We start from the raw sequence: 20,000 nt of genomic DNA, 5'->3' as shown, positions 1-20,000 counted from the left end.
GGCCAAGGCCCAAGGCCCAAGGCCCCTCCCCCCCACCCACCCACCCACCCAGGAGCGGCACGGCTATGACGGCCGGCCCGCAGCGGCTAGCCGGGTCCCGACTCGCGCTCAGGTGAGCTCAGCAGAGCCGGGAGGGAGGGGCACGCGGCGGGGGGGTGGGGGGGTGGCAGAAGGCCACCCCTCGACCACACGCAACGACGCCGGCGGACAGGCGGGGGCAAGGAAGCGGCGGCGGGCACGGAGCGGGGCCGCAGCGGGCCCAGGAAAGCGAGACGCACCAGGACGCCGGTCCGGGGGTCGGCAGATGGGGACCAGACAGACGGGAGGTCAGACAGACGAGCGGGAGCGAGGAGGGCGAACGTGGGAGCGGCCGGCATCGAGAGAGATGCCACAAAGGGACGGTGGCGGAGGGGGCGGCCGCAGGCCTCCAACGAGGTGGGGGGGGCACGGGGACCATCCCCAAAAACCGGATGCGAGTCGGCTGCCAGGGCACCACACGGGGTCTCACCGCCAGAGGCCTCCAGCACAACGGCGGTCCCGCCGCAACACCCAGGACGCCGACTGGCCTCCCCCTCAGCCCCTGGGGGGCCCCCCCTCGCGGGGGCCCCACGACCGCCACCGACGACACCGATGAGCCACAGCCGGCCCCGTGGAAACAAGTCTCCCAAGGCACCTACCGACGACCACCCCCCACACCCCACACGCACCCGCCGTGCCCAACCCTCTTCCCCCACCCCCCCGCGCACAGGGGGACACCCGAGAAGCACATCACCCAGGGACACCCGCCCGGCCACGGCGGCCAGGGGGTGACACCCACACGAGGTGAGGCCATTTCAGGTCCCCGGTTGACGCGGGGGCGGGAGGGAGAGAGACATGGCACAGGCAAGGCAGGGCGGTCACCTGTTCGGGGCAGGGGGAGGGCCGGCAGCACCGGGGAAGGGCGGCAATGCACACGGGGCAAGGGCTGTGGGGCAGGGACGCGGGTGCCTGCCCAGGGAGAGGAGAAAGGACCCAGGCACGCCAGGCAAACCAGCACGGGGTCACACCACCACACACACGAGGGCAGTCCCATGACACCTGGGACACCAGGCGGCCTCAGTCGCCCCAGAGCACTCCACGACCCGGCCCCACCAACCAGGGCCCCATGTGCAAAGGCTTCCCCCCCCCTGCCACGTGGGGGGGGTTCGTCCGCCTCATCTCACCCATCCGTCCATCTTTCCACCCTCATCTCATCCGTCCTTCACCTAGTCCACCCTCCAGGGCCTGACGCCTGGGGGAAACGCTCCTGAGCGAGGCGGCCCGAACCATGCTCGCTCACCACCTCCACACCACCAGCTGCGACCCCAGGCGAGTGCGGGAAGAACCGACGGGCGGCTCGCAGCGGGGGAGGCAGGGGCAGAGGCCGCCGGGGGACGGGGCGCATCCCCCTCCTCCACTTCCCCTTCCAAGGGGAGGGGCACCACGCGCCCACGCAGCACACAGCCCGGCGCTGGACGCCAAAACCCGGCCCGGCCCGGCGTGACCCTCCCCCAACTCGGAGGGGGGAGGCACAGGCCGCATTAGGCAAAAGAGCAGCGCTTGGCCCCCACCGCGGGGGCCAGCGCACCCCTCGCGCGAGGGCGGCTCTTGCCCACACGCTGTGGCAAGTAGCGCCGGCAGCTACTGCCCTGCAGACTTCAGGAGGGGCGGCGGCTGGGGGGTCCAGGTACCCCAAGGCCCCCCTCTCAGATCGCTAGAGAAGGCTTTCTCACCGAGGGCGCGTCGTGCCCCACACACCATCGCTCGCCCCTTCGGGGACCCACGGGAGTGGGAACACTCCCAAAAAGTGGGAAGTCAGAAGGGGGGGGGGTCTGCGGTATGGGTAAAGCACACAGCCCATGTGAGCGTCCACGGTCAGAGCCGGGAGGGCAAGAGTCTGTGCTGCCACCAGGCTTGCCTTTCAGACTTTTCCACGTGGGTGGAGGGATGCCACGTCCGGAAAGCCAGACGGGGACCCCCCCTTCACATCTCCCGGCCCACCGCGGTCGCTCTCACGACCACATGCAGCCTTCCCGGTCAAGGGAGAAGCATGGGGCGTGCCACTCAAGGGCCAAGGGCTGCCCTCACTGGCACACAGTGAGGGAGACCCATGACAAGGGGTCCACCTGAGCCCCTCCCGGGGAGGGGACACAAGCTTCCCCTGCCTTACCGTCTCGACCCCCTCCCCTGAGCTTTAGGAAGCTGCTCGTGGGGCACGCCACCACCACAGTGGGGACCCGAGGGGACTCACCGCTGGGAGAGGAAAACGACACCACCGCTCGGCCTCGGGCATCTGACAGGCAACCCGGAGTACTCCAGGGGCACCACAGAGGACCAGGGGAGGCACGCTCACGCACCCGCAGGGATGCGAAGCATGGCAGCGAGGGAGGCCTCCCCCCACTTTGGGGAGGGACCGCTCGCAAGGCACACGCCAAGGAGGCAAAGCGAGAATGCCTGCTGCGTCCCAAAGGACCCAGGCCCCCCCCCCCGACTGACACCCGAAGGCAGCAGGGCGGGAGACCAGAGGTCAGGCTGGAGGCCGCACCCCTGCCTTCCCCCACACCACCCGCAGGTGGGGGAGGAGCAGCGAGGGGCCCGCGACAGAATGAGAGGCGCGGCCCAACTCACCATGAGCGGCCGTCCCTCACCTGGCGCGGCTTAAGCCCAAGCCCAGGAGAGCGCCACATCACCACATCGATCAGTCCTGGCAGAGCCAGGGAAGAGCCCAGAAGAGGGGAGGGAGGGAGGGAGGGAGGGAGGGCCAGCAAAGACAATCACCACGGGGGCCTGCTTCAGCTTCACCGGCCCCCCCTCCTCCTCCTCCTCCTCCTCCTCCCCTTCCTCTCTCAGGGGAGAGACAGCGGCTGACAACCCCGGGAGGGAGAATGCCTGACACGTGGCACGGAGCCAACAGGGTGGGGTTGTTCCAGCCGAGCCGCCGGGTGCCCGCAGCAGGGAGGCACACAGGGTAGAAGACCCCACAGGGCCACGCGCCCTGCCGCCCTCGGGTCAGCCAAAGACCGGAGGGGACACCGCAGCATGGGCCAGCTGGATGCACAAGCGAGAGCCGGCGCACAGGCCCAGGCGAGCGGCCCCCACGCGGGGTGCAAAGGGCAGGGTCAGGCCTTGGACAGCAGCCGAAAGCCCAAAGCCCCCCACGTGCATCCAGAGGCCCAAGGTCTCCAGCGACAGGCGCTGAAGAGGATCGTGTCAGCATCTACCTGGTGACAGAAAAGGCCTATTTCGGCCGCGAAAAATGTCCATGCCCAGCAGCGGGGCCCACCCACAGGACGTGGGGGTATCCCCGGAACCCCCATCCGGACACTTGTCCCCCAGCCCTGCCCTAGAGTCGCCAGACCCAGCGCTCTCAGGGCCATCTGGTCGACCCGGGGAGCGTGACCGCAAGGAAGGGACAGGGACAGGAAGGAGGTGGAGCCGGCCGGCCAGCCGGGGAAGCCCTTCCCGGCTTGCCCACGCGGGCAGGTATCGGTCTGTCCGGAGCTCCAGACGGGGACTTGGCTCCCCCAAAATCCAGGACACACCATCCAGCTCAGGCCGGTCCCCACCTCCCGACAGATCGACCGACCGACAGGGAAACACTCCGAGGGCGGGGGGGCGGGGGGGGGGGGAATGAGAGCGTGGGAAACGAAGTCTTGTCCAACGACCGGGACCCTACATGGGCACGCCTCAGGCCCAGGTGCACCCTTCCCGGCCACACCCGGGAGCAGGGGGCCGGCGGGGTACCATCCACCATCTCCGGATCCATCAGGACTTGGAAAAAAAATGTTTCCACGGAGGCGCCTCCGACGAACGGACCCCGCGAAGGAAGGCGCCGGGGCCCGAGCCACCCTTTCCGCTCCACCCCTCACGGCTTGTGCCGGTCTAGACCTCGTCAGTACGACTCCGCACGGGCCGGCGGTAGCCATCAGTCGGGGGGCAGGGGGGGAGGGACCCATGCCGGCATGACGACCGGGAAACAAGCGTGCCGGCCACCGAGCCTGTCGCGCCCTCCAACGCCCTCACAGCGCACAGCCCGGGCCGCTCCTCACTTCGGGGATGAGAGGCTGGAGGGACGGCGGGCGGGAGTCATTCACGCTCCAAAGGGCGACCCGGGACAAGGCCAGGCCACCCGAGCACAGGCAGTCCCGGGCGCCGCACACCCTCTCCCCTCGCTAGGGAGGCGGCCCGGCCCAGGCCTGGTCGGTCCCCGGGGCCGGAGCGGCAAGAGCGGATGCTGGTCGACCCGGCCAGGCGGCCCCAGAACCTGCCTGGGGAGCGCGGTGACAGTCACTCCCTCACAGGCCTGCACGCCCAATCTCCGGTGAGAGAGGGACACTCCCAGGCCTCTGAGCCACCGGAGCTGTCGCCGCCAGTGTCGCCAGCCTCCCGGAACTCTGACTCAGGCCGGATGGCTGAGTCACATCCCTCGCGAAGGTCCCCAAAGCTGCAGAGGGAAGGGACGATATAAAAGCGGACACTAGATGGCACGCGACAACCGCCACCAACGTCACCAGGACAGATCCGGAAGGCCGGCCGGCCGGCGGCGACACAACGACACAGCGCCGGCCACCCAAATGCCCGAGCTCTTCCCGGGGCCGAGGCGCCAGGCGTCCTGCACGACCGCGAGGCTTCCACTACGGAGCTGCCTCCTGGCAAGGCACTGCGTGGCGTGATGGCAGCAGATGGAAAGAGGGGGGCGGCGGCGGCGGCGGCGGCGGCGGCGGGGAAGGAGCTGGGAAGAGGTTCTCGCTGTTGCCTAGAAGGAGCCGCGCTCGCTCCCCCAAGCATGTCCCTTCCTGGGCTTGGGAATTCCAGAGAGAAGCCGGCGCGGTGAGGGTGGCACTAGCGAGAGAGATCTCAGGTTCCCCTCCACCTTCTCTTCTCTCCCCCACCCCCACCCCACCTCCCTGCACGGAGCTGGAGGAGGGAGGGAGAGAGGGAGGGCGGGAGGGTAGGCGGGGACTGGCAAAAACGAAACCCGGCAAGCTCTCGGAGAACGACAACGCAGGAGTCGGTATACCTGCCACCCTTACCGACGGAGACGGTCTGTCAAAAGCAGACAAGCAAAGCCCAGAAGCTTAGGAAGGGAGAGAAGGATACAGTCGATCCTAGGAAAGTGGAAATGAAAATCTCTCTCTGCATAGACTGAGACAAAGTCCAAAGAGAACAAATGGCTGCCTGGGGCAAATGCTCTGGTGGTCAGGTCATAGAAACATGGATTTCAGCATGACTGACCAACCACAACGGAGGGAAAGTACAACGCAACACTATGAGTGTGTGTGTATGTGTGGGGGGGTGAACTGAAATCTCATCCAAAACAAAACAAAACAAAACAAAAAAAGGAAAACAACCCCCCCCCCAAAAAAAACCCAAAAAACAACAACAGATGAAGAAGAAGAAGGAAGCCCACGACCAACAGGGTCAAGGCTCCTGCTTTCTCACCGCGGTGGCTCTGGTTGCCCCTGTGTGGTGCAGGTTCCATCTCTGGCTCAGGAAAAACTTCCACTTGCTGCCCGTGTGTGTGGCCAAAAAGTAAAACATAAAGCTGAAACAGGAGGGAGAGGGGGTGGAGAAAACCCGAAACAAACAATAAACTTTGCAAGTCTCAGGATTGCCATCCTGGGGTAGTGGAAACAAATCCGACCAGGAACCATGAGGTTGCAGGTTTGATCCCTGGCTCACTTGTTGGGTTAAGGATCTGGCATTGCCGTGAGCTGTGGTGTCTGTCACAGACGCGGCTCGGATCCCGCGTGGCTGTGCCTGTGGTGTAGGCCGGCAGGTAAGGCTCCGAACTGACCCCTAGCCTGGGAACCTCCATGTGCTGCGGGTGTGGCTCCCCCCCAAAAAAAAACCAGAAAGAGAGAGAGAGAGAGAGAGAGAGAGAAGGAAAGAAAGAAAGAAAGAAAGAAAAGAGAAAGAAAGAGAGAGAGAGAGAGAGAGAGAGAGAAAGAAAGAGAAAGAAAGAAAGGAAGGAAAGAGAAAGATAGAGAGAGAGAGAGAGAGAGAGAAAGAAAGAAAGAAAGAAAGAAAGAAAGAAAGAAAGAAAGAAAGAAAGAAAGAAAAAGAAAGGAGAAAGAAAGGAAGGAAAGAGAAAGAAAGAAAGAAAAGAAAAAGAAAGAGAGAGAGAGAAAAGAAAGAAAGGAAGAAAGGAAGGAAGGAAAGAAAAAGAAGGAAAAAGAAATCCATCTCGGAGTTCCCGCTGTGCCTAGGTCACAGCTGAGCCTCAAGTTCGATCCCTGGCACAGGAAAGGCAGTGCAGCAGGAAAAAAAAAAAAAAAAAAAGAACAACTCCATCTTGCTGGTTGGGCAGGGGAGATGCAATTGCCGGATGACATTCCACAACTCTGCCAAACTGGCAAAACCACGACGCACTTAGTACAGGAGTCATTGAAGACATGGATGTGAAAGCATCTTCTTGCTATCGATTCATTTCCCACAATCCCAGGAAGAGCCATTGGAACAGGGCTCCCATTCTTGGCACGATATCTTTTCTATGTGTGGGTGGACGCATCTTTTCTCATGGTTGTTTTCCTTTTGACCAAATTTAACTTCAGCCTCCACCATGTCATCTTTTGGGCTCTCAAGCCTGCCATGAGAATATGGTCACCAAAGTCCTCGCCCAGAGGCACCTTTGCCCACCACCAGTGCCGCCGTCTCCCCCCACCTCCTCCTCCTCCTCCTCCTCCTCCTCCTCCTCCTCCTCCTCCTCCTCCTCCTCCTCCTCCTCCTCCTCCTCCTCCTCCAACCCCCGCCAAGCACCCCCCCCCCCCACCCCGCTTTGTATTGTTCAGCTGTCTTGCACTGGTCTCTCACACGGTGGCGGTGTGGTCCTATGCATGATTCCCAACCACATTCAAGTGGACTTCCGGGATCATCATTTTCTGTTTCCTAACTGCACTTTCGTCGTTCTTAGGAGGTTTGCTTCCCTTCCCCCCCCACCCCCCCCCCACCCCGCGCGCGCGCACGCTTGGTGTTGAATCGGAGCTGCATCTGCTAGCCTGAGCCACAGCCACAGCAACGGCGGGATCCGAGCCACATCTGAGACCTTATGCCACAGCTCGCGGAAAAATGCCAGATCCTTAAACCCCTGAGCGAGGTCAGGGATCAAACCTGCCACCTCGTGATTCCTAGTCCGATTCGTTTCCGCCGCGCCATGACAGGAATTCCTTCCTGTGTTCTTTTGGGTCATGGTTGTTTCCAGCTCCACAGAATTCCTCCCCGTGCTCATGTGACATCTGGGATGTGGCGGGTTGGGGGGGGGGGGGCAAGGTTTCGTTCCCCTACAGTCATGCCTTGAAAAAAGTCGTGTACAACGTTTCACATTCCAGATCCAGAAGCTGAATCCGCAGCCGGTTCCATCTCATGAAACCGATCTCCCAGCCCAGGAAAACCAAAGGTCGTGGTTGGAGCCCGTGATAAACCCCAGGTCTGAGTCCCGAGCACTGCTGCTCAGGGAAGATTTCGAGGTGTCAGGGTCCAAGGATCCTCCTGGGCACTTGGAAATGTCTCCGATGTGTGCAGGCAGGCATGAGGATGAGAAGGGGCTAAAGAGGGGCAGAGGGTGGTGATCTCTTGTCGGTGGATGTCAAGGGTTGGCGCTTCCTTTTGTGGATCTCCCGGAAAAGTCAAATGTGGGAGAAAAACTGGACCCGTGAGTTCGAGGAGAGGGATGGCCAGAGAAAACCAGAAGAATTCCATCTGCCGACCATTGGGTAGGTAGGAGGGCAAAAACCGAAACCTCGAGCATGACATGAACAGAACCACATGCTTCTAGCCACCCATAAACCCCGTAAGATAAGATCGTTTCTGCTGAGATACCCTCTCCCTCCCCCCACCCACCCAGGGCGAAGGATCCCTGGGTGGTGGCAGAGGGGCGGCAGCAGTCAGTGGCAGTGGCGGCGGGCATGGAACTTCCACAGGCCCTGGGGACACACCCCCCGCCCCCAGAAACCCCTAGAAGCTTGGAATTCTGATGTCTGTGGTGTGATGACCATAAACACTGGCTTTTGTGCCATGTCTGCTAGAAGATATGGTTTCCATGACAAATAAAGTGATTTTTAGCAAGTTTTTCTCCACTTGAGATGTATTGAAAATACGTCTTCATTCAGGGGGAGGTAGGTGTAGGTGACAGACGTGGCCGCTCAGCTCAGATCGGGTGATCTGGCAGGGCATAGCTCTGGCTGAGGTGCAGGCCAGCAGCTACAGCTCCGATTCTTCGACCCCTAGCCCAGGGAACTTCCATATCCCAAGGGTGCACTCCTAAAAAACAAAAAACAAAATGAACAACACACAAAGAGGGAGCATCTCATCGATGGCAGACCAAATTCCAATGTATATGTATACGTGTACATAGGTATGTACGTATGGATGTGTGTGTGTATGTGTATATTATCGAGAGAGAGAGAGAGAGAGAGAGAGAGAGAGAGAGAGAGAGAGAGGATTTTTTAGAGCCATAACTGTGGCATACGGAAGTTCCCAAACCAGGGTTCGAACCGGCATACATGGATACTAGTCGGGTTTGTTACCACTGAGCCACAACAGGAACTCCCCACATTCCAATATTTAATGAGAAAATACATTTTTGATGCTTTAGGCAACCCTGCAAACACCCTTATTTAAGTGACTGGACTTAACAAAAAGGAATCCCTAGCACCTAGTAACAGAACAAAGATAAAGAAACACAAGGCAGGAATTCCCGTTGTGGCTCGGTGGAAACGAACCCGACTAGCATTGACCCCTAACCTGGGAACCTACAAAATGGCACATGTGAAGCCCTAAAAGAAGACTACACACACACACACACACACACACACACACACACACACGGCACAGACAGATGCGAAAGGAAAAGAAAAGGAAGGAAAAAAGAAAAGGGAAGAAAGAGAGAAATGAACAGGCAGAGCAAGCCATTGTGAATGATCTCTAGGGACAGATATTTTTCTCCAAGCATAATTTTATTTTTCCCCAAGTGATACCAGACCTTCTCTCTCTCTCTCTCTCTCTCTCTCTCTCTCTCTCTCACACACACACACACACACACACTCTCCCTCCCTCTCTCTCTCTCTTTGAAAAAATTTATGTATTTAGTGGAGTTCCCATTGTGACTCAGCAGGTAGGAATCTGACTAGCATCCATGAGAGTGCTGGTTTGATCCCTGGCCTCGCTCAGTGGGTGAAAGATCTGGCATTGCCCTGAACTGTGGTGTAGGTTGCAGACACAGATCGGACCTGGTGTTGCTGTGTCTGTGGTGTAGGCCAGTGGCTCAAGCTCTGATTCCCTAGCCTGGGAACCTCCGTGTGCCGTGAGTGCCACCCGAAGAAAGCAAGGGTAAAAAAAAAAAAAAAAAAAGAAACATAAAAACCTGGATTGGGGAGATCCCATTGTGGCTCATTGGTAACAAAGCTGAGGAGCACCCACGAGGATGCAGATTCGATCCTGGGGTGGGGGGGTGGGGTGCTGGTGCTGGTGGTGCTGAGGTGTGTGCGTGTGGGGTGATAAATAGGTTACCTCTGGCTTCTGGGGGGTGAGAGTCAGCATGGTTTTCCTGCACCTGCTGCTCCTGGGCAATTATTTAGTTTTGGTTTCTTGTTCCTTTGTTTTTGTGGTCCTGCATTGTGGTGAGTACTGGTGTAAGTGGCAGGTTCCTATTTGATCCGACATTTCTTTGGCTCTGGTGTCGGTTGACAGCCATGGTCATGACTGGTGGTGGCTGTTAAGTCTCCAGGAGTTCCACGCAACATTCTGATTGTCTTTCTTCCTTGGGCTTTGGCTGCAGCCTCCCCCTACCCCCTACCCCCCCCCCCCCCCCGCATCATATGGAGGTTCCCGGGCTAGGGGCCGAATCAGACCTACAACTGCTGGGGCGTATGCCACAGTCACAAGCACCATCATATCCAAGCTGCGTCTGCAACCTACACCGCAGCGCAAGGTGATGCCACCAGATCCTAAACCCACTGTGGAAGGCCTGGGATCGAACCTGCAACCTCATGGTTCCTGGTTGGATTCCTTTCCACTATTCCACGACGGGAACTCCTGGGCTTTGGCTTTTGACAGGTGGAGGGACACAGCTTTCTGAAACGGTGGGGCCAGGGCAAGGCATAGAAACATAAGATGGATGTGAGCCTGCGCCTATTCTTTTCTCGTGTGCTGGGAAGATAAGGTGGCTCTTGCCAGCTGGGATTTCATTTCCCCACAAACGATCAGGCTCTTAAGGTATCAGGCAGGGAAGAGGGAGAGTCAGAGTTCCCATTGTGGCTCAGTGGTTAATGAATCTGACTAGGAACCATGAGGTTGCAGGTTCCATCCCTGGCCTTGCTCAGTGGGTTAAGGATCCAGCATTGCCGTGAGCTGTGGTGCAGGTTGCAGATGTGGCTCAGATCCCGCGTTGCTGTGGCTCTGGTGTAGGCCAGCGGCTACAGCTCCGATTGGACCCCTGGCAGGGGAACTTCCATATGCCGCAGGAGCGGCCCTAGAAAAGGCAAAAAGCCGAAGGTGGGGGGGGGGGGGGGACAGAAGAAGAGTGAGAATCACGGTCGGAAGAACATGGGGAAATCGGTGCTAGGTGCCTGGGTGTGTGAGTTCACACGGAATGCTAACCCAGACCCCTGGCCAGCCACATTTGGGGTATCTATCAACTTGACTCTCCACTCTCCAGCTCACCTGGGTGGTGCTGCCCTGCCCTGCCCTGCTCATGTAAGACCTGGCTCCTCCAGGGATGGCTTTGCACCAGAGGGAGACGGGGCAAAGTCACTGAGCTTAAGGTAATTTCTCCAAGAGAGACTCTGGGAGAAGGAGACCAGCTGGGTTTCTGTGTGTTCATTTTTCTTCCTGTCTGCTTGTTTGGTGCAGGCCAGTCCATGTGCCGAGACATTCAGAAACTCTGTACTAGCTGAGACTCAGACCTTGTTCCGAAATAAGCAAAGGGACTTTGAGCTGGGATCACTCCCTGACAAGTAGCTAGCAAAGAAGTTTCCCGTAGCTCTCAGGCCCCATCCCCGCCCTCAGGCGGGTGGGCGTGGGGAGGGGGTGGGGGGGGAGGGGAGGGGCTCGTTCAGGCAGGCAGGCAGGCAGGCAGGCAGGCAGGCAGGCAGGCGCTGGTTCATTAGTCCCGCACCCCCCCACTCCCGGCCCCAGCTGCCCGCCCCACCCCCCACCCCCGGCCGCCATCCCTGCTGCGCCGCCTCTCGCTTCCCAAATCGCCTGGACTCACGCCCGGGAAGGGGGGGAGGGGAGATCAGGAAGATCCAGGCCTCAGGGCCTGGGTTCAATCACTTCATTCAAATGCAGAAACTCTCCAGTCAAGTCAGAGGTGGTGACTTTTCCTGGAGCTTCTCTTTAGGGAAAGTGTTTTTTTTCCCCTCTTTCCCCAATTTCCCTACCCTCAGGCTGCCCCTCGCAGACTGCATGGAGGGGGGTGGGGGAGGATGTGTGCACGAAACTCGCCTCGTGTCAGGCCAAAGGAGCCCCCGCCATTTCCCAACCCGGGAAACCCCGCAAAACTTCTGGAGCATGTTGGCCTTGGTGTGGGAATGGACATCTTCACTTGCCATCTTCCTTTGCACGAGGAGGAGATTTTCATCTCCTGCTGTCTGGGGGCCAGAAAGGAGGGCCAGAGTGTCCCTTTGGTGTGGGCCGGTCCTTAAGTCATTTTACCTCACAGGAATCACCCACACAGGGCATGGAGACACGTTTGGGGTCCGCCTCCTCCGAAACGTCCCGGGAAACCTCACGTGTGAAAAACTGAGCTGGGGAGGTCCCATCGTGGTGCAGAAGTGGAAATAAATGCAACTAGGAACCATGAGGTGGCAGGTTCCATGCTCAGCCTCGCTCACTGGGTTACGAATCCCACGTTGCCATGAGCTGTGGGTAGAGGAGAGTGAGAAGGAGAGGGAGGGAGGGGGAAGGGAGAGATCCTCCATTTATGGAACTGGTTTCCTTGTTTTGAGATGACGTCGCTTTGGTGAAACAGTTGTCAGATGGCCTCTCAAAAGGCGGTGATGTGGATGGGCTCCCCGAACCAGGCCCACAGAAACCAAAGGAACGAAGGGGTTAATCCTTGGAGCCAGAGTTCCCTCCTCTGAAACTGAAACCAAGCTCAAGCCCGGGAGTGCTGGTGTGTTGGAGCCAGAGACATTGTTACAGCTAAAAGCTACTTTGAAATAGTCTCCATTAGGTTATGGCTTGCCTTGGCCCACGAACTTATGACTAATGACTACTGTCGAGTCAGAGTTGTAGTGAACCTGGTGTTTTCTCTACCCTTGAAACACTCCCTAAGGATTGCGCCCCCCCCCCCACCCCGTGGATGAGCAATCTTCACTCCGGAGAGAAGGTCAAAATGCCATAACCCCAAAGACACTAGAAACATTCCATGGACCACCTGACTCCAGCCTTGATGACTTTGAAATGGTCTATCCTAATCTCCTATCCAGGGAGAATGCAAGCACCCTGATGCTTCTAGACAGCTCCGCCACCCCCATGCCCACCATTAAGCTAAACCTATAGAACCCCTTGCTATCCCCTCTCAAGGGAGGACACAGTTTTGAGGTCCTTAGCCTGCTGTGGCCTCCTTAGCCTGGCAAAGCAATAAAGCTGTTCTTTATGCTTCACCCAAAACTCTGTCTCTGAGACTTAATTGGAGCTGGAGTACCAAGGCCGGTTTGGGCTGCCAAACTTTCCTGGAACTTTCAAACTGTTACATATGAAGAACGGAGCCGGTGACTCTGTGTGTGTGTGCGTGTACGTGTGAGAGAGACACAGAGAGACAGACAGAGACAGTGAGTGAGACAGAGAGAGACAGAGGGAAGAGAGAGGGAGAGGGGAAAGTCCCTTCAGTCTTTTGTTTTCTCGGTTTGTTTGTTTGTTTGTTTGTTTTGTCTTTTTGCCATTTCTTGGGCCGCTCCCATGGCATATGGAGGTTCCCAGGCTAGGGGTCGAATCGGAGCCATAGCTGCCAGCCTACGCCAGAGCCACAGCAACGTGGGATCTGAGCCGTGTCTGCGACCGACACCACAGCTCACGGCAACGCTGGATCCTTAACCCACTGAGTGAGGGCAGGGATCGAACCCACAACCTCACGGTTCCTAGTCGGATTCGCTCACCACGGAGCCATGACGGGAACGCCCCTTCAGTCTTTTGAAAGGCCCCTCTGAGAATGCCGTCAGGTGTTGGGGCCAACTTTCCGAGGGGCTCTTAGAGAAATGAACACAGGGTGATGGTTTCACTCTCAGAGACCATTTCTCTGATGTGTTCATCGAGGGACTCCACGGGCTTCCGTTTTCAGGGCCTCGGGACAAGCGATACGTGTTCTCATCCGCAAGGATGCCAGGTCCAAAGGGTGGGAGAAAATGGGAAACGCTGATGAAGAGAGTTGTAGCCAGAGATGGAAGGCAACTGGAAAAACTTCAGGATCCAGTCCAGTTTTCCAGCCACTGAGTTTCTGATTTCTGGAAGGATTTGGGTAGGGAGGAAAAGGTCAAGGATTCTCCATCCCTCTGACAGAGGTATAAGTTACAAAGTAGATGTACAACTTTTGAGAAAAAAACGAACAAACAAAGAAACAACCAAACAAACAATTTTTGTCCCTTTGTCTTTATCAGGAAAAGTGAAAGATGGAGAGAGGGAGGGAGGGAGGGAGGGAGGGAGGGTGGGTTGGATGGATGGATGGATGGATGGATTTGGGGGGCGGGGAGAAGATTCTTAGATCCTAATGACCCAATGCTTTCTCTAGTCCTGGGCCTTTAGGTGATATATCTATATCTATATATCTATATCTATCTGTATACACACACACACACACACACACACACACACACACACACACACACGTAGTTATTTTCTGTTTCTAGGGCTGCACCCATGGCACATGGAGGTTCCCAGGCTAGGGGTCCAATCGGAGCCGTAGCCACCGGCCTACACCAGAGCCAGCACAACGCGGGATCCGAGCCCTGTCTGCGACCTACACCAGAGCTCACGGCAACACCCGATCCTGAACCCAACGAGCGAGGCCAGGGATCGAACCCGCACCCTCAGGCCTCCTAGTCGGATTCGTCCAGCCATGACGGGAACTCCTACATATGTATATAGTATGCATATAGTATATCTTTTTTTAATGCCCACGCCCCAGCCCTATGGAAGTTCCCAGACTCACGGTCGAATCAGAGCTGTAGCTGCGGGCCTACCCCACAGCCACAGCAACGCGGGATCCTTAACCCACCAAGCGAGGCCAGGGGAGGGATCGAACCCACATCCTCACGGATCCTAGTCGGGTTCATTACCGCTGAGCCCTGATGGGAACTGCAGGGGACATCTTTTTTTTTTTTTTTTTTTTTTTTTTTAAGATGTAAGTTTGTTGTGGTTGTTGTGGTTGTTGGTTGTTGTTGTTGCTTTAGCTCGGCATACAGTGGGCTTGCTTACAATGTTGTGTTCGTTTCAGGTGTACAGTCAAGGGGATTCAGTGATCCATCTACATCCATCTATCCCTCCGTTCTTTTTCAGCGTCTTTTCCCCTCTAGGTGATTCCAGAATATTGGGCCATTCCTTCCTTGTGGGTGGGAACACCAGCGTGAAAAAAAACCATCACGGGGGAGTTCCTGTCGTGGCACCATGGAAGCGCATCCGACGAGGAACCTTTGCAGGGAAGGGTGTGGGTTCGATCCCTGGCCTCGCTCAGGGGGGCGGTAAGGATCCGGCAGGCAGTGCCGTGAGCTGTGGTGTCGGTCGCAGACGCGGCTCGGATCCCACATGGCTGTGCCTGTGGCGTAGGCCAGCAGCCGTAGCTCCGATTCAACCCCTCGCTTGGGAACTTCCATATGCCACGAGGGCAGCCCTAAAAAGCAGAGGGGGGAAAAGAAATCATGAGGGCGGGGGAGAGGGATCCATGAGGAGGATGGGATGAACATATACACACACAAAAGAGTCTCTATCCAATAGACGACGAACAGGGACCCCTACGCCACCTTCTGGAATCCAAACGCCAAAACCACAAAGCAGAGTTCCCGCCATGGCGCAGTGGAAATGAGTCCGACCAGGAACCATGAGGTTGCAGGTTCGATGCCTGTCCACCTCGCTCAGTGGGTAAAGGATCCGGTGTTGCCGTGAGCTGTGGTGTTGGTCCCAGACGCGGCTCGGACCTGGCATTCCTGTTTCTGTGGTGTAGGAGGTCAGCAGCTAAAGCCTCCGATTCGATCCGTCATCTGGGAACCTCCATATGCCGTGGGTGTGGCCCTCAACACACACACACACACACACACACACGCACGCACGCACGCACGCACACACGCACACGCACACGCACACGCACACACACACACACTCTGGAACCCCCTAAATGGGAGAAAACCGGACACAGTAGTTTTTTAGGGGTCCAGTCTCTGTGACAGGTGAGGATATCAGGCTTGCATCGAGGGAGGGAAGGCTTCACCCCACGCAGAAAACACACCCACCTACCCACCGACCGACCTTCCTTCCTTCTTTCCTTCCTTCCTTCCTTCCTTCCTTCATGAGAGAACAGTTGGATGACCCATCCTAAGTGTCGGTTGAATGAAGTCTAGTTACCAGGGTTCAGAGTGGGGGAGGGAGAGGGGTAGGAAGTCTGAAGCCTCTGGCGACTCTCCGAAATGTTCTCCCCCCAGGGTGACAGAGCCAGCAGGTCAGGCACTGCCTTCTCTAGAAACCTTCCTGCCCATGTCCAAGGGGGTGTGGGGGGTTGGGGGTGTGGGGCAGGGAGTGGGCCAGGGAGCCTGGAGAAACCCAGACCACCAAGCGGCCATTCTCCCATCGCCCCGACTGTTTGTTGAATGAACATAATGGACGTGATCCAAGTCTGCCACGCCGCCGCCGCCGCCGCCGCCGCCGCCACCACCACTTTCTCCATCATCTCCCCCACCCCCTTGCCTGCAGCCATCTTTGAAAAGGCTGCTGTTGTGGCTGCCTTTGCATGAAAGTGAGTGAGGACCCCTCCCTAATACGGAGTGTTTCAGTCCCTGGTGTCTCTGACAGCTCGCTCATGTATTGGTTGTGAACCATCTTGCCTTGAGGATTTGGAGGATTCGTGAACATTGCAGGAGCCATGGGAGCAGTGAAGTCCTTATCGCCAACCCGACACCCCCCCCCCCCAAATTTCGTGGCAGGGAGCACACTTTTCTTTCACCCAAGAGATTTATTTCCTGCTTTCTGAAGAGAGAAGGAAAGGAGGGTCAGAATGGTCCTCTGGTGTCTGGTGTCCTGTCCCTTTCATTGCACACACTCCTAGTGCCACTGCGGGAGGCACGTTCGGGGCGCGGGGTGGGGTGGGGGTGGGGGACCTGCTGCACGCACCCGCCCCTCACTTTCAAATGCGAAACTCAAGGAGGATGTGAATGTCCTCCATGCCACCGATCAGGTGAACGGGATGGCTTTCTAGGGAAATCCTGGTGTTTCCTTTCACTGCCATGACGAACACCCAGAAACAACCCTGTAAGTTCATACAACTTTGTCAGTCAACTGTATTCCAATAAAATGAAAAAGCAAGACACAGACACACCCACACGCACACACACACACACGCGCGCGCACACACGCACCCCAACCCAGAACCAAACACCCTCTCCTGAAATGGGGGGGCGGGCCCACCGGAGAATGAGCAAGAGAATTCCAGAGTCGGTAGGAAAGTGTCATCTGCAGCGGTGTGAAAAACCCCAAGCTCTTTTCTTCCTGTCAAGGTGAATAAACTTTGTTAATGGGAGTGGGTGCCCTCAGTGTGCCCTCCGAGAGGAAAGGCAGGGAGCATTTTCTCCCTGAAGAGCTTAGTGCTGTCATAGCACTGACGGACAGGATGAACGATCGGTGAGAGGTGGCAGCAGCAGTGGTGGCCGCCTGCACTGCCTGGGCGGATTGGAAACATAGACGAGCCACCAAGACTGCGTGTGACACCCCCGTGGGCCACCCCCCCCCCCCCCCGTCTGTACAGTGACAAGAGTCCTTTGGGGGAAAAGGGAGGGTGGGTGCTCTTCCAGTGTGTCTGTCTGCATTCACCAGGTGTGGGAGAGAAGACAGATGTTTGTTTCCACTATCGTTCGGAGGACTTGCCCAAGAGTACCACGTCCCCCCAAAGATAGCACCGGAAGAGAGATGCACGAGGTTTCTGAATGCATGCCGTGGGTGCTCCAGGCTGCCTCCAGGCCGCCCCCTCGCCCTCGCCCTCCCCCTCCCCCTTGCCAGAGGCAGACGTTCCTTGAAACAGCTGGCTTTGAACTTGGGCTTCTAGAGGAAGGTTTTTCTCCTGCTTTCAAGACGGGAAGAAGAGGGTGTCCGTCTCACATCCGTCCTTTCCAGAGGGCCCTGGATTCCAGATCCTCCACATGCCAGCGCCAAAGCCGAAGCGGTCGGTCTGGGGGTGCCCCATTCGGGTTCCCTCCCCACACACCTGCACGCGCGCGCGCACACACACACACACACACACACGCACGCACCGGGAACAGTGTGATCTCCCACGCCCCCGAAAAGCTTCAGAATGGCCTCAGTCCGAGGCAGTAGACCTATGTATGTCCTCACACCTGTTCAAATAATGTCTGCCCTCAGCCCCACCATCCCCTGCCTCTTTTAAGGACAAAGGCACTGTAGGTTTCCCTGGGGAAGGGAGACTCCATGGCATGTAAATCACAGTCTTAAGGAAAAGGATAATAGCATATGCCGGGGGGGGGGGGGGGGGGGGGAGAAAGAAGGGGGGGGAGGGGGGGGACCCGCGGTGGTGTGCTTGTGAGGGAGAGAGACAGAGACAGACAGGGAGGGACGGAGGATAGGCAGACAGTGAGAGGCAGAATCAGAGGGAGAAAGAGGAGGAGGGGAGAGAGACAGAGAAAGTGAAACAGAGCTAGGTATAGAGGACGCTGTGGCTGGGTCGGATTCTGCGTGTTCTCAGTGAAGTCGTCCTAAGGCCTCTGGAGGTCCAGATCACTGCTTGGGGCCGGAAGTCTGTCTGCCCTTCCCTACCCATCTGAAGAGCTGTGGTTTGGGCTTTCCAGCCGGGAACCCCTCTTTCTGCCTCTTTGTCCAACACACAAGGTTCGTGGGACCCAGAAATCCCATTCTGAGAGCACCCTAGGAACAGTCCTTTCCATACGGCGCAGGAGGCCCCTGTGCCAAGAGATCCAAAGTCTGGAGCCTCTGTTCTCCCCCCCCCCCCCCCTTCCCTCCACGGACAAAATCTTGCCTTGTATTCCTTTTTTTCTCAGGGACTCTGAAGGACATGTATCATTGTACAACCATGGGGAAGATGCTTCCATTCCCTCTGGAATGATGGATGTGGTCGCATGTCTCAAGGAGGCTCCAATTCTTTGAGCAGGACTCCCGATGGTGCCATCCCATCGTCCCTCCCCTCCCCTCCCCTCCGGCTCGCTCGGTCACGGTTCCCCTCCTTTTTCCTCCCCTCCAGGTTATCTTCAGGTCTGCCGCCCACTTGTAACTCCTCCCCCACTTGGAAGTGGCCTCTTCCGGCCCCGAACTTGGTCGTCCCAGGCCCACCCCGGGAGCCATCTGGCGGACCTTTTCGGAGACTATAAAAAGCAGCCTACGGCAGGGGGCGTCGCAGGACCAACGAACGCATCGGGATGGATCGCTGTGTGGCGACATGGATTCTCCAGGCAGGGCAGGCATAAGGCCTGGACTCTTTCCTCCTGGAGCCCATTTCTTCATCCGTGGCCTTGAAGACGAACCACGCCGACCACGGACCGTGGACCTTGGCCTTCACCTTTCATTTCCGAACGGCAGCCAGGGCATCCATTGTCACCACCGCGGAAAAGGTGTCCACAAAAAGGACAGGTGAGCACCTCCATGGCATGCAGTGTCATCGCCACCCCCACCCCGGCTTTAAAGGGTCCTCTTTCAAGTAATCACGTTGCCACAGCTGGGACTTGGATCGGATCCCTGGCTCCGGAACCCCATATGACCTGGGGCCGGCCAATGCATCCCTCCATAGCGTCCTAAATCCGTACATCGTTGATTCAGGACTTTCCCTCGTGGCACAGAGGAAACGAATCTGACCAGGAACCATGAGGTTGCGGGCTCCATCCTTCGCCTCACGCAGGGGGTTGAGACGAGGCTCAGATCTGGCACGGCTGCGGCTCGGGCGTAGGCCAGCAGCCGTAACTCCAGTTCGACCCCTAGCCTGGGAAGCTCCATAGACCGTGGGTGCGGCCATCCGAAGACCAACAAGAACCTCCTCACCGTCCTAATACAGGGACAGCAACGTTGTCACGGCAAGGGCGGCGGGGCGGCGCGGGCCAAATAAAATGCTATGCACCCAAGTGTTTGATTTCAATAGAGAAGAAAGAAATCACTAGGCCAGAGGGGAAGCTCAGAAAACATCGAACACAAAACGACACACCCTGTCCGGGAGACTCAGGCCCCGGAGAGAGGCAGTCAACGCGGTGCAGACACGACCCCAGCGAGTGAGTTGGCAGAGACGGACGGGCGGCCCCGGCATCAAGACAACCCCAGGGATCCCATCGAGGGCCACACGCACCCGGGCCCGAGTCGGCCGGGAGAGCTGGTCGACCCCGCGGGCCCTCGGACCCGGGCCCGAGTCGGCCGGGACAGCTGGTCGACCCCGCGGGCCCTCGGACCCGGGCCCGAGTCGGCCGGGACAGCTGGTCGACCCCGCGGGCCCTCGGACCCGGGCCCGAGTCGGCCGGGACAGCTGGTCGACCCCGCGGGCCCTCGGACCCGGGCCCGAGTCGGCCGGGACAGCTGGTCGACCCCGCGGGCCCTCGGACCCGGGCCCGAGACGGCCGGGACAGCTGGTCGACCCCGCGGGCCCTCGGACCCGGGCCCGAGACGGCCGGGACAGCTGGTCGACCCCGCGGGCCCTCGGACCCGGGCCCGAGTCGGCCGGGACAGCTGGTCGACCCCGCGGGCCCTCGGACCCGGGCCCGAGACGGCCGGGACAGCTGGTCGACCCCGCGGGCCCTCGGACCCGGGCCCGAGTCGGCCGGGACAGCTGGTCGACC

Source organism: Sus scrofa, chromosome 8, assembly GCF_054392235.1.
Source record: "Sus scrofa isolate SSC_HxYL_T2T_F1_AM1 chromosome 8, Sscrofa_HxYL_maternal_Yorkshire_Landrace_v2.0, whole genome shotgun sequence".
Taxonomy (NCBI): domain Eukaryota; kingdom Metazoa; phylum Chordata; class Mammalia; order Artiodactyla; family Suidae; genus Sus; species Sus scrofa.
This window is presented reverse-complemented; position numbering follows the sequence as displayed.